The following is a 15,369-nucleotide window of genomic DNA, read 5'->3' as shown; positions in this document are numbered from 1 at the left end:
AAAGCTTTGTGTATCTGTATCAGGAGTATAAAATGTAAAGTAAAGAGTGAAAAGGGCAAGGATAAAATCATGGTTGACGTAAAGTTACAGTCTGGATGGTCTGAAAATCGAGGATCCATAGATGTTGGTTCATATTTCTTCATCAGAGTTTTAAGTCATGATATTCTGAATATTTTTTCGAACATTCCAATGAATGTCAAATTTGTGAGATTTGGCAGTGGGCAGACCCATAGGTGGCAGCGGTAGATATGGTACTCAATGACAATTCAGACAATTATATATTAAGTGCTGCCTAGTACAATCGTGAGCACAATGAATGGTGTGGTTACAGTTCTCACATTTGTGGTGGATTATGGTCTACATTAGTAAGCTCGCATATATTTATATCGTTACAGACAAGTAAACAACTGTATGTTTCATGGCCATCTCAGTGGATAAGGTAGAGAAGGACAAAAGCATAAATAGAAAATGGGCCTTAAAGCGGCATTAAATGCTTTTAAGATTGCAGAGTATGACAGTAGTGGATAGTAAAGTCCTGAATTTATGCAGATAACAACTGCATTATTTATGACAGGCCATCAACATATAAGTGAGAAATTGTGTTCGTAGTTGATTACCTAACAATAGGTACTTAGAATATGTTTTGGACTCATAGTTGAGCTATTCTAGTTGTAAGCTACAGATAAATACATTTACTAGTAGTGACTGTCTGCAGAAAAATAATGGTTACACATAGAATAACAGTGGTTGCGCCATTAAGCAGACTTAAAAACTTAACGTATACAGGCAATAATTCTAGAAATTACTACATGTAGATTGACAGTAATAAATGACAAAAATACTTAGTTCATAATTAATCAGTCTATAGGCCATCAGAGCCTGTTGATGTTGTGGTCTTCAGTCCTAAGACTGGTTTGATGCAGCTCTCCATGCTACTCTATGCTGTGCAAGCATCTTCATCTCCCAGTACCTACTGCAACCTACATCCTTCTGAATCTGTTTAGTGTATTCATCTCTTGGTCTCCCTCTACGATTTTTACCCTCCAATACTAAACTGGTGATCCCTCGATGTCTCAGATGTCCTACCAGCCGACCCCTTCTTCTAGTCACCTTATGCCACAAGCTTCTCTTCTTCCCAATTCTATTCAATACCTCCTCATTAGTTATGTGATCAACCCATCTAATCTTCAGCATTCTTCTGTAGCACCACATTTCGAAAGCTTCTATTCTCTTCTTGTCTAAACTATTTATCGTCCACGTTTCACTTCCATACATGGCTACACTCCATACAAATTCTTTGAGAAACTACTTCCTGACACTTAAATCAATACTCGAGGTTAACAAATTTCTCTTCTTAAGAAACGCTTCCTTTGTCATTGCCAGTCTACATTTTATATATTCTCTACTTCGACCATTATCAGTTATTTTGCTCCCCAAATAGCAAAACTCCTTTACTACTTTAAGTGTCTCATTTCCTAATCTAACTCCCTCAGCATCACCCGACTTAATTCGACTACATTCCATTATCCTCGTTTTGCTTTTGTTGATGTTCATCTTATATCCTACTTCCAAGACACTGTCCATTCCGTTCAACTGCTCTTCCAAGTCCTTTGCTGTCTCTGACAGAATTACGTCATCGTCGAGCCTCAAAGTTTTTATTTCTTCTCCATGGATTTTAATACCTACTCCGAATTTTTCTTTTGTTTCCTTTACTGCTTGCTCAATGTAGAAATTGAATATCATTGGGGATAGGCTACAACCCTGTCTCACTCCCTTCCCAACCACTGCTTCCCTTTCATACCCATCGACTCTTATAGCTGCCATCTGCTTTCTGTACAAATTGTAAATAGCCTTTCGCGCTCTGTATTTTACCCCTGCCACCTTCAGAATTTGAAAGAGAGTATTCCAAACAACATTGTCAAAAGCTTTCTCTAAGTCTACAAATGCTAGAAACGTAGGTTTGCCTTTCCTTAATCTTTCTGCTAAGATAAGTCGTAGGGTCAGTATTGTCTCTCGTGTTCCTACATTTCTAAGGAATCCAAACTGAACTTCCCCGAGGTCTGCTTCTATCAGTTTTTCCATTCGTCTGTAAAGAATTCGCGTTAGTATTTTGCAGCTGTGACTTATTAAACTGATAGTTCGGTAATTTTCACATCTGTCAACACCTGCTTTCTTTGGGACTGGGATTATTATATTCTTCTTGAAGTTTGAGGGTATTTCGCCAGTCTCATACATCTTGCTCATTAGATGGTAGAGTTTTGTCAGGACTGGCTCTCCCAAGGTTGTCAGTAGTTCTAATGGAATGTTGTCTACTCCGGGGGCCTTGTTTCGACTCAGGTCTTTGCAGTGCTCTGTCAAACTCTTCACGCGATATCATTACTCCCATTTCATCTTCATCTACATCCTCTTCCATTTCCATAATATTGTCCTCAAGTACATTGCCCTTGTATAAACCCTCTATATACTCCTTCCACCTTTCTGCTTTCCCTTCTTTGCTTAGAACTGGGTTTCCATCAACGCTTTTGATATTCATGCAAGTGGTACTCCTTTCTCCAAAGGTATCTTTAATCTTCCTGTAGGCAGTATCTATCTTACCCCTAGTGAGATAAGCCTCTAAATATTTACATTTGTCCTCTAGCCATCCCTGCTTAGCCATTTTGCACTTCCTGTCGATCACATGTTTGAGACGTTTGTATTCCTTTTTGCCTGCTTCATTCACTGCATTTTTATATTTTCTCCTGTCATCAGTTAAATGCAACATTTCTTCTCTTATCCAAGGGTTTCTACTAGCCCTCGTCTTTTTACCTAATTCATCCTCTGCTGCCTTCACTACTTCATCCCTCAGAGCTACCCATTCTTCTTCTACTGGATTTCTTTCCCCCATTCCTGTCAATTGTTCCCTTATGCTCTTCCTGAATCTCTGTACATCTCTGGTTCTTTCAGTTTATCCAGGTCCCATCTCCTTAAATTCCCACCTTTTTGCAGTTTCTTCAGTTTTAATCTACAGTTCATAATCAATAGATTGTGGGCAGAGTCCACATCTGCCCCTGGAAATGTCTTACAATTTAAATCTGGTTCCTAAATCCCTGTCTTACCATTATGTAATCTATCTGATACCTTTTAGTATCTCCAGGGTTCTTCCATGTATACAACCTTCTTTTATGATTCTTAAACCAAGTATTAGCTATGATTAAGTTATGCTCTGCGCAAAATTCAACCACGCGGCTTCCTCTTTCATTTGTAACCCCCAATCCATATTTACCTACTATGTTTCCTTCTCTCCCTTTTCCTACCGATGAATTCCAGTCACCCATGACTATTAAATTTTAGTCTCCCTTCACTATCTGAATAATTTCTTTTATCTCATCATACATTTCATCAATTTCTTTGTCATCTGCAGAGCTAGTTGGCATATAAACTTGTACTACTGTAGTAGGTGTGGGCTTCGTGTCTATCTTGGCCACAATAATGCCTTTACTATGCTGTTTATAGTAGCTTACCCGCATTCCTATTTTCCTATTCATTATTAAACCTACTCCTGCATGACCCCTACTTGATTTTGTGTTTATAACCCTGTAGTCACCTGACCAGAAGTCTTGTTCCTCCTGCCACCGACCTTCACTAATTCCCACTATATCCATTTCTCTTTTTAAATTTTCTAACCTACCTGCTCGATTAAGGGATCTGACATTCCACACTCCGATCCGTAGAACGCCAGCTTTCTTTCTCCTGATAACGACAGCCTCTTGAGTATTCCCCGCCCAGAGATCCGAATGGGGGACTATTTTACCTCCGGAATATTTTACCCAAGAGAACGCCATCATCATTTAATCATACAGTAAAGCTGCATGCCCTCGGGAAGAATTACGGCAGTAGTTTCCTCTTGCTTTCAGCCGTTCTACGTTGTGGTTGCATCTACGGTACGGCTATCTGTATCGTTGAGGCACGCAAGCCTCCCCACCAATGGCATGATCCATGGTTCATGGGGGGCATCAGAGCCTATAAGAATCATAAGCATAGTAGAATTTCTCTGTAATACACAAGATCTGAAAATAGTATTCGTCACAAATATTGACTATACATAAGAGATATATCTTGCACAGGGAAGTGAAAATAATAAATAATAGCAGATGTAAGAAATGTTCGTTGCTACTGGGAAAAGTGGGAATAAGAGAAGTGTATTTTTGCTGCAGAAGTAAATCATTATCGTCCATAGTCATCAAATTGGTCACATTTAAAATAAAGCAACATAGAAATGGGTGATTATAAGATAATCCTTTGCATAGGCATGAAAATATTAAGGAAATCAGAATGGCTTAACAACTAGAAGCATATAGTTAGTATAAGCATAGATTACAAAGCATACAAAACAAAAAAAGTGTGATGAGAAATGGCTCGTTACACCTATAAGTCACGAGGAAATTATTATGCTGGAATAGTTAATGGTATATTTAATGCAAACAAAAGTAGTATCAGCAGGTGCTAAATGTCAGTATACATAACATGTGAAAGCATCATTATTTCAGAAAAAATGCAGTGTGCCAAGCAGAACCATGTGTTACTACTCCACCATTCTAAAGAAATCTTTTCTTTGTATTAGAAGGAGTAATATATGTGTGTAACAAGTAATGTTATGTTCTTCTACAATAGTTCAAAAGATAGTACCTGTACCTCCATTAAACCATTTCTCTTTTCATTGACTTCAAATTATCATAAAACATTTCTCATTATAACAGTGTGCTCTCTCTGTCACCACTCTTCTTTACCTTACCATTCACATATAATCATTACTCTCATTAGTAGCACACTACTATGTCTTCGTTATTGTCACTTCAAAAAGTATTACCATAATAAAATTGAAACTTAAATCTACCATACATAGAGAAATCGTTAATACATATCAATTTTGGCATTGCTGTAATACTCATGTAGCACACTTTAAAAGAGTTGATTAGTGACAGCATATAACTGAGTTTGTAGTACGCAGATGTTACCCTTAAGTTTATACTTCGTTGTTTCCTGTAAAACCTGCAACAAAAAAATTATTTGCTATATGACGAACGATGACTTTTGTACCACTTGTTTCATTTTCCATTAAAGCTTTGCATATCCTCGATAATTCAAAATGTATATATGATCACTTCCTTTTGTTTTACTTTACATCCTAAGAACTTTTTCTCAACCAGTGAATGAGGATGATTACTAAATAATCATGACAATATACAGTAAGCGTGTGAAATCTTTCCGGACTTCCAAAAAAATTAATGATGGTTCTCAACTACATACCCTCAGACTCAGAGTTGAAATATTAAAAGTTTTGGCTGGTTTCGTTGTCTTGGAGCTGGGATACGTAGTTACTGCACTACAAGAAAAATGCTGTTGAGTCTATAGTATACAATATGAAAATACACATGAATCAAATGGTCGAAGTTTCCTATCACTTGGCAATTGCAAATTTTGAATTCAATATAGAAAAATTATAAATGAAAGATTACAATTAAATAAAATCTGCAGGTACTATTCTAACGACTTTAAATGAAGAGTATGATAGTAGAAGTACCTTTAAGAATGCTATTTATTACTGTAAAACACTTATTGGTATCGATGGTCCAGATATTAAATAAAATATAACTTGAATAACATAGAAATAATATATTACTGCTTCACATAATTAGTGAAAAATGGAAATGATCGTATGGCATTGTTGGCCAGGGGGCCCCATGCGGATGAATTCGGCCCCTGTATTGCAAGTCCTCATTAGTTGACGCCACGTCGGCGACTTGCGGGTCAATGATGATGGAAATGATGATGAAGGACACACAACATCCAGTCCCATGCCGGGAATCGAACTCGGACCCCTTGCATGGTAGGCGAAAACGCTACCGCTACGCTATGGAGGCGGACACGTAGTTAGTTATGAGCAGCAACATATCTCGTGAAATATTTACTTCTGAAAGCATACTACGTCTTCACTGCAGAAGCCACGGAAATCTCATAAGTGCACAAGTCGGCACTACGAAATATTTCCATTTCCCGCGGCCATGTACAAACTGCTTAACACTCTCTAAGTATTTCCCGCCACCAACCACCGCGCCTTCCCGTCCAGCACCTCCCGTGTCCTGTGCCACCCGATGCTTCTCCCCCACTTCCATATAGTCTCTCCATTGACTCTGGTAGTCGCCTACCCTAGTAACGAGCGCTGTGATTGGCTAAAGCGCTCCTGCCATGTCTTCAAGCCCACACACACTCACAAACATATTGAAACACGAAATACTAGATTTACGTTTAAATAACTTGAAATTAAATAAATTTTCCTAAGGCTGGACCATAAACACGCTCTAAAACAAATTATTAAATATATAAACAAATTTTAAAAACATATATCAAAGGAATAGAAACAAAAGTAGGCCTGTAACCTAATGTCTCTGTGCTTCTAAAACAGTAAATATTTGACCAATTTCTTCATAAGAGATAGACGAATAAATATAGTTATAAGCACGCAGCTACCGTTTTTACGTGTAACTGTGGAGTACTTATGGCCTGATGCGATCGATAGCAGTCAGACACTTTGACCACCAATAACTTATTTGCTATTCAAGTTACACACCTGTAATTCATACCAATTTTTGTTTACACTAATAGCTTTCTAAAGACACATTGATCACAAAATCGGATGAAACGTTTACTTTTTGTAAACTCGTTGGTGGGTGTTACCTGTATAATTTACAGTCAGATACTAACTTTCAACTAATAAATATATTGAAAATCTGATTAAACCATCTGAATCGTCATGCAAATAATGGTAACGTACATGTTTCTTTTTAAAGTATCATGATTCCTCTGGCTATTATTAATTGCTACATGAACTGTGAAACGTCTGCCTCTTTGGCTTCACAAAGTCCGCCATCTTTGTCGTTCCCGGCATAAAAATCTCCTTCATCGACACAAAGCACAGTCTTCGACACAGCATGAACATGGAATTCCCAGCCACGCGGCCGGCCTGGGCCACGTGCTGGGGCCACCCCTCTTACTCCGGCCAATGTTGGGCACCATGCAGTTGCTGACAAGCTCCCGTTTGCGAGCGGCCACGCCAACTCCGAACTTAGAATATTTTCAGGGCGCCACAACTCGCCCATTACCTCGCATCATGTCTCTACCTAACAGGTGGTTACCTGCAAAAACCTAGTAACGCATAAAGTGGTACTAAGTTACAAGACAAAAAACAAATACATAGTTTATAGTGGAAATAAAAGTGCTAAAACTAGAGAAAATGGGAAAGGAATTATTATATCACGCTGTGACGGTGTAGTATCAAATACCGCCTCAGTCAGGAAAAAAATTGTTTCATTCAACAGGCCGGCCGCAGTGGAAGTGTGGTTCTAGGCGCTTCAGTCAGGAACCACGGGACTGCAACGGTCGCTGGTTCGAATTCTGCCTCGGGTATGGATGTGTGTGATGTCCTAAGGTTAGTTAGGTTTAAGTAGTTCTAAGTTCTAGGGGACTGATGATCTAAGATGTTAAGTCCCATAGTGCTCAGAGCCATTTTTCTGAGAATGAGGAAATACTTTCGAGAAACATAATGAGCATAACTTAAGTGCGTATACCGAATTAATTTGCTGACTAAATCTTCAAGTATACATATTGTCCAACTGTCACTGTGTAGACGTGTACGTCGAAAGAGAATATTGTTACACACTAAGCAGTGATGTCTGATTTTTGAATTGGTCTTGTCATGCCAAAGCTGCTTAGCATTTTTCAAAACACTGTCATTATCGTATTCTTTAGAAATGTCTTTAAGAGTTGAAGAAATAAAGTTCTCAAACACTACATGCTGTATGTACAAAACAGTGTAATTAGTTTGGCGTTACGATGTCTTGTTATCTTGTGGTAAGAGAACGGGATAAAGCATCAGCTGCCACGTATTGAGAACCGGGAATATGGATTACAGTAGAGTGAAATTCTTGTAAATATAACTTCCATCGTCCAAGGCAGTCGTAAGAAAAATTTGCGGAGAGCAGAAATTAAATAGTGTGGTGGTTAGTATAAACAGTGCTATGTCTTCCTGTAAGTAGGCTGTTTAGGTTTTTATGTTGGTAACGCCATGTAACGCTCTATATTAAAATCACTGACTGTGCTGTGTGAAGTTTGTGGCTGGTTTGCATTGTTGGAATATTTGCTATTGTAGTGTTGGGCAGTTGGATGTGAACAGCGCGTAGCGTTGCGCAGTTGGAGGTGAGCCGCCAGCAGTGGTGGATGTGGGGAGAGAGATGGCAGAATTTTCAGAGCGGACGATCTGGACGTGTGTCCATCAGAAAGAGTAAATTTGTAATACTGTATATCATGAACTGATATATATTATGACTTTTGAAAATTATTAAGGTAAATACATTATTTGTTCTCTATCAAAATATTTCATTTGCTAACTATGCCTATCAGTAGTTAGTGTCTTCAGTAGTTAGAATCTTTTATTTAGCTGGCAGTATTGGCGCTCGCTGTATTGTAGCAGTTTGAGTAACGAAGAGTTTTGTGAGGTAAGTGATTCATGAAAGGTATAGGTTATTGTTAGTCAGGGCCATTCTTTTGTAGGGATTATTGAAAGTCAGACTGAGCTGCGCTAAAAATATTGTGTGTCAGTTTAGTGATGATCAGAATAAAAAGAAAGAAATGTCTGAGTACACTGAGTTTTGCTCAGCTGTTTGAAAAGCAGATAACTTAAGAAGTTTAACAGCACAGTAATCATAAAATTTTTCTAAGGAGACGTTTCATATGTCGACCCTTAGCCGAGCATACCTCACTGGAATCTTCTGATTTTTTCTTGTAGTTTGTGTAATTAGTGTAGCTATTATTTATTGCTAGCGCGTAATTGTAGAGAGAATTTTCTTTGTAGTTGTAGTTTTTCATTGTTGTACAGTAAAACATATGTGGCATGCATGTAGATTTGCACCAAGTATTTCGCAACTGTGCTTGCAATTAATTACATATTATTTTCAGTGCTACTTTAATGTGTTTTCTTATTTTACTCTTCAAATTGTGCTTTTCTGTGTTATCGTGTGAAACATTGTGACAATTATGGTGTGTGAAAAATGAAATACTAGGCTCCAAAGTAAACTGAGAAGTGACAGTGAAAACGAGAGTAGTGTATTGGCGCCACCGTGTAATGAATTAACTAATATTCAGCATTGTAATTTGGTAATTGTGCGTAGGGAAATGGAGCGGGAGAATAATAATGGTGTAGACAGTGAAACAATTAGTGAACAGGGAAGCATTATCGATCGAACGGAAGGCAAAAGCTCGCCGCAGGATTCCGAAATGACAGGACACTATCTTGCAAATACTGTAGATTCAGGTTTTGCGTCCTCACCGTTTTCTCAAATAAGTCAAGGCACATTTTCTGCTGTTCAAAATGCGAATATTGCCATTTCAAATGCACTGCCGAATTGCACTGAGGAACATGTTTCAGACACCAGTGCATTGTTATTACAATTAATGCGACAAATGGAACAAAAGCTTCAAAAATTAGACACAATGGAACTTAATCTTCAAAAGTTAGAAACAATGCAAACCAGCCACAGACTTCACACAGTCAGCGATTTTCATATAGTACTTTACGTGGCATTACCAACATAGAAACCTTAATAACCTACTTACACTTCCATACAAAAAGTGTCTAAATTTAGTTACGGCCCAAACAACAGATAACGTTATTCAACCATGTAATTGGATCGTTGCGTCCTGCAGCAGACAGAATGTAGCTCGCAAATGCAATGCTTTTAGTGACAATGATGGCATCTTCTCCTGTCACGTGGGAAATGTATACGCCCAGGGCTGTTTTGGAACTGCTAGTGGCGATCGAAGAGTTCTTTAAGAGATCAGGGTGTGATAGCATCGCTGGATTCAAGAGTACATGCTTGAGGTTCAAGAATTCGGAAAGATCTAGTTCATCCCATGTCCAGATAGTACACTGCTGCCATAAAAATTGCTACACCACGAAGATGACGTGCTACAGACGCGAAATTTAACCGACAGAAAGAAGATGCTGTGATATGCAAATGATTAGCTTTTCAGAGTATTCACACAAGGTTGGCGCCGGTGGCGACACCTACAACGTGCTGACATGAGGAAAGTTTCCAACCGATTACTCATACACACACAGCAGTTGACCGGCGTTGCCTGGTGAAACCTTGTTGTGATGCCTCGTGTAAGGAGGAGAAATGCGTACCATCACGTTTCCGACTTTGATAGAGGTCGGACTGTAGCCTATCGCGATTGCGGTTTATCGTATCGCGACATTGCTGCTCGCATTGGTCGAGATCCAATGACTGTTAGCAGAATGTGGAATCGGTGGGTTCAGGAGGGTAATACGGAACGCCGTGCTGGATCCCAACGGCCTCGTATCACTAGCAGTCGAGATGACAGGCATCTTAACTGAATGGCTATAACGGATCGTGCAGCCACGTCCCGATCCCTGAGTGAACAGGTGGGGACATTTGCGAGACAACAATCAACAATTCGATGACGTTTGCAGCAGCATGGACTATCAGCTCTGAGACCGTGGCTGCGGTTACCCTTGACGTTGCATCACAGACAGGAGCGCCTGCGATGGTGTACTGGGTACACGAATGGCAAAACGTCATTTTTTCGAATGAATCCAGGTTCTGTTTACAGCATCATGATGGTCGCATCCGTGTTCGGCGACATCGCGGTGAACGCCATTGGAGTTGAGTACACCATCAAAGGCGCTCCTGTCTGTCAATGCAGCGTCAAGGGTAACCGCAGCCATGGTCTTCGAGCTGATGGTCTATGCTGCTGCAAACGTCGTCGAACTGTTCGTGTAGATGATTGTTGTCTTGCAAACGTCCCCGACTGTTGACTCAGGCATCGAGACGTGGCTAAACGATCCGTTACAGCTATGCGGATAAGATGCCTGTCTTCTCGACTGCTAGTGATACGAAGCCGTTGGTATCCAAGACGGCGTTCCGTATTACCATCCTGAACCCACCGATTCCACATTCTGCTAACAGTCATTGGATCTCGACCAACGCGTGCAACAATGTTGCAGTACGCAATCGCGATAGGCTACAACACGACCTTTATCAAAGTCGGAAACGTGATGGTACTTATTTCTCCTACTAACACGAGGCGTCACAACAACGTTCCACCAGGCAACGCCGGTCAACAGCTTTTGTGTATGAGAAACTTTCCTCATGTCATCACGTTGTAGGTGTCGCCACCGGCGCCAGCCTAGTGTGAATGCTCTGAAAAGCCAATCATTTGCGTATCACAGCATCTTCTTCCTGACGGTTAAATTTCGAGTCTGTAGCACGTCATCTTCGTGGTGTAGCAATTTTAATGGCCAGTAGTGTAATTGTCGCCGTTCGTCGTCAGTTATTGCTTGACTTTCACTTACCTTGTTGGTAACTGTTTGTTCATCGTTGTATTCCATATCGTCTGGTATATTATTACAATGAAAATAAGTATCACTGTAAAAAGATGTACGCAAATGAGTATTTTTGGTAACAGGAATAAGTTCAGTTCTATTGACATTTTTTTCTTCAGCTAATAGAATCTGGTGAAATTGCAAAGCAAAGGGTTATCAGTTTCATTTAATATGAGGTACGAGTTTTTGAAATACAAAACAGCTTTATGTCCGATCAGAAAGTCAGTAGCTAACGTTAAGTCTGTGGTGAGTAAGGAAGTAGTCCAAAAATTAGAATAAAATGTGTGACCATGTGCAGAGAAAGAGAAATGTGTTTGAAGGTTTACGTCGAAGCCTTTGCTAGAAATTGCGCCATGTACTTTGCTTTTGCTCAGTGGAAAAGTCGCACAGGAAGGATAGCGGTAACATTTATTAAATCCAACATCACTTATCACAGCAACAGGCGGACCTGAATGTATCACAGCAGTAAATTTATGTGTACCTATTTGTATTTCAATAATGAGCGTGAAGCTGTCTTTTCAATCTGATTCTTTTTTTGTGAAAGCTTTTTCTCTAATGTCGAAAATCATTACCTTTTCAATTACTGTTTCCTGAGGCTCTATTTGCTGATCGTCGTTGCACGCTAAAGCAATGGGGTTGTCCTGTAGTCATGTAGTCTTTGGAATGTGATTACTTGTCGAAGTTTGTTGCGTCGTCTCAATAATTTGTACAGTTCTGCTATTGTGGTAATTAGTGTTTTCAGGTGGGTATAAACGTACGTCAGGTTCATTCAGAAAATTGGAGGTTGTTGTTGAAATTGTCCTTGATTCTGGAAAAAATTGTTATTGCCATAATTAATCAGAAAATTCTGATTATGACCTCTTCGTCTGTTGCTTAATCAATCTGACACGGAACACGTCGGTTGAAATGCGATGCCTGGTTTCTAAACATGAAATTATTGCCTTGTGGTGCAATGTTATTGCTACGCTGTTGCTTGTTCACGGAAGTTTGCGACGAACCATTAAAGCTGGGTTGACCTTGTTTTGAATATTGTTTTCCGTAATTTCCAACTTCCTTGGTTTGTTGGTGAAATTGTTATTGAAAATTCTGGTCTTGGCTACCGAACTTATGTCTGTGAAAATTATTGTGAAAGTTGTTGCCATTCCTAAACCTATTACGTCGGTCATTAAAATTTCCTGAAGAGTTTTGATATCCATACGTGTTATTACTGTTGCTGTTTTGAGAGAAACTTTTATTGACAAAGAAATAGTCAGAATATTGTACTGACAAAAGTTATAAAATCTCGCGAAACGCAGAAACGTCTTCTTTTTGTTGCTCTGTTATCAAGGAGTCTCTAAATGAACGCGGCAATTTAGAGATGCATAGCTGTATTAGTACTGATTGACTATATGGCTCGGTAAAGTGCCGATTTTGTTGAACCATGTGTTCAAAAAATTGCGTAATGATGAACTGATTTTTAATTCCTCGTTGTGTAGTTTCCAACCAATAAGCTGGCAAAAATGTATTTTTGAAATTCAGCATTGTCTTGCAATGGAGCGCATCCTGGTGGCGGGCTCGCCCTCCAAAAAACTGCAAATGAATTCCAATTTATGAGTAATAGGCCAGTTGGGTGGTAACGAGAATGAAAATTGTTGTACTCAGTATGAGGGATGGAGATTTGTTTTGTTATTGCGGAATATTGTGAACTTACGTACTGACAAGAAATGCTTGTAAATGAAATTATCGTGTCGGAAATTTTGACTCGATTCATTACTGTTAAAAAATGTGTTATGTGGACATTGTTCCGTGTCTAATTCTTTCACACGTCGTAATCTGCAAAGACTAGCGGTGCAGTGTCAAATTGATCTGCCTGATTATATTGGTGGTTACTATGTACTTCATTGCATGATGTCTGAACTATTGACGTGGCAGTTTCACGGTGCAAACTGTTAGCTTTACGATTCGGTGCATTGCCATGTGAGTTCAACTCATTAATAGCACGGTCCACAGATTGAAATTGTTTAGACTGAGTGAAAGGAGAAGGCAGTGCGTGGTTAGATTTAGTACCGGTGTTATTTTCTAAAATTTCTTTTCTGTTCGAAAGGTCATCAAGTTTTCTGCAAATGACGAAATTTGGGTGGTTTTGTTGCTGTCATTTTCGTTGATCTGCTTTTGCAGGTCCTTTGTACACTTGTTAAGTTAGAGTATGTCACATACGACTACGGTAGAATCAGTATCAACTTCCAAATGTTCAGTTCTTCTGGTGACAGTTTGAATGTCTTCTATGCGTTTTACGTGTCGCTGACTCAAACGAGTTTCTATTCGTGTTTTAGCTCTGTAAGATCGCTGTGAACTTGTGTGTTAGTGTCTACTTTACCGTAGCAATTGTCTATGTATTTTTCTACGTGAGCTATTACATTTTTTGCTGACTTCATGTTGCTCGTGAACAAGAGTTTCGCGTATCTGTTCGACCTTTTGTTTTGTTGGTGAATAGTGTCATTTTGCGCTTCGACTGAAAGTATAGCTTTCTCTTGAAATGATTACATTCGTCTATGTGCTGATGGAGGCGTTCACTAAGTCGCGTTTCTTGTTGTTCAAAACATTCGTTAATTTGTTGTTCTATACCATGTGTCAGTTCCTTTTGTTTTTGTGTCTGTTGCTTCATCGTGTTGCTAATTTGAGTGTAATGTTCGTCTTGTTTCTGCTATGACTTTTTATTGCCATCCTTGACTTGTTCTAACAACATCATAACGGCATTATTCGATAATGGACCATCAGTGATTAAGGATTTTGCGTAAACTGTTCAACAATCTCAGCATTTGACAAGTCTGTTGAGGTTTGGGTATTGGGAATTTGACTGGATTGTAAAGGTAAGTGATTAAAGTGCAAATTCTGTACATGGGAAGTACGTGTATCAGCGGCTTCCACATTTGCGGAATGTGTCGTCGGATAATTACGACATCGGTAGGTAAAGCAAAATTCAAGGCAGTCTGACTATTTGGCACCGAATATGCACTCTCATTGACTGACGTGTAATGTACTTTCGTCAATGCAGTATTGTCAGAATTGGTATTCATTGCAACAGACTTGTTTGGCAAATGAGTATTTTTGGCACTGTACATGACTGAGCTACGCGTAGTACTATTAACCGCTTTACGCAGAATGATGCACAAATACAATCAAAGAAAAAAAAATAGGCAAGAAATAAAGGGCAATGTGCCTTTGACCTGTTAGGAATAACTGACACACATTAGCAAATACGCAGCGCAAAATTGCTAACTACACTTACTAAGTAACAAAGAGCAGAGCGTATGCCTGACCGTATTATTTCAAAACATTCCACAAAGATTTTCGATCTGCACAAAGTTGTTGCCAAGGTGAAAGACGTACGTTTGTGACAACATGTTCATTTGAAATATGACTGAAATTAAGCAAGTTACAGTAGTCTGAAACTCGGCTGTTACAATGGGAAAAACGGAAATGACCGTAAGGCACTGTTGGCTGGGAGGACCCTTGAGGGTTCATTTTTGCGTAGAAAATGGCTACGAATAAATAAAAAATGAGTTCAATCGTTAGTGAGTAGGATGTTTGGTTAGTTAGTTATTCAGATGATCTGTTTGATAGTTAAAAGTTGCGTGGCCTCATGACCACGAAACAAACAAAACTTATCCGAATCTGCGGAAAAAATTAACACAGTGTTTGAGTCAACATTTGTAAAACTTTGATTCCTCTTTCTCAAACCCCACCCTATGGGGAGAGAGGGAGAGTTTTAGTTTTAGAGAATCAAAATTTACGAAGTAAATAAGTACTTTTTATTTATACGTAATCATTTTCCAATCAAAAATGAGAAAACGGATTTTCTTCAATTACAGCGCCAACTACCAAGAATCAAAACAAATGTTTAAGACAAAATGTACGTAGTTTTTATGTAGAATCTGATTCTCCAATAAAAA

The sequence above is a fragment of the Schistocerca americana genome, chromosome 1, assembly GCF_021461395.2.
Source record: "Schistocerca americana isolate TAMUIC-IGC-003095 chromosome 1, iqSchAmer2.1, whole genome shotgun sequence".
NCBI classification, from domain to species: Eukaryota; Metazoa; Arthropoda; class Insecta; order Orthoptera; family Acrididae; genus Schistocerca; species Schistocerca americana.
This window is presented reverse-complemented; position numbering follows the sequence as displayed.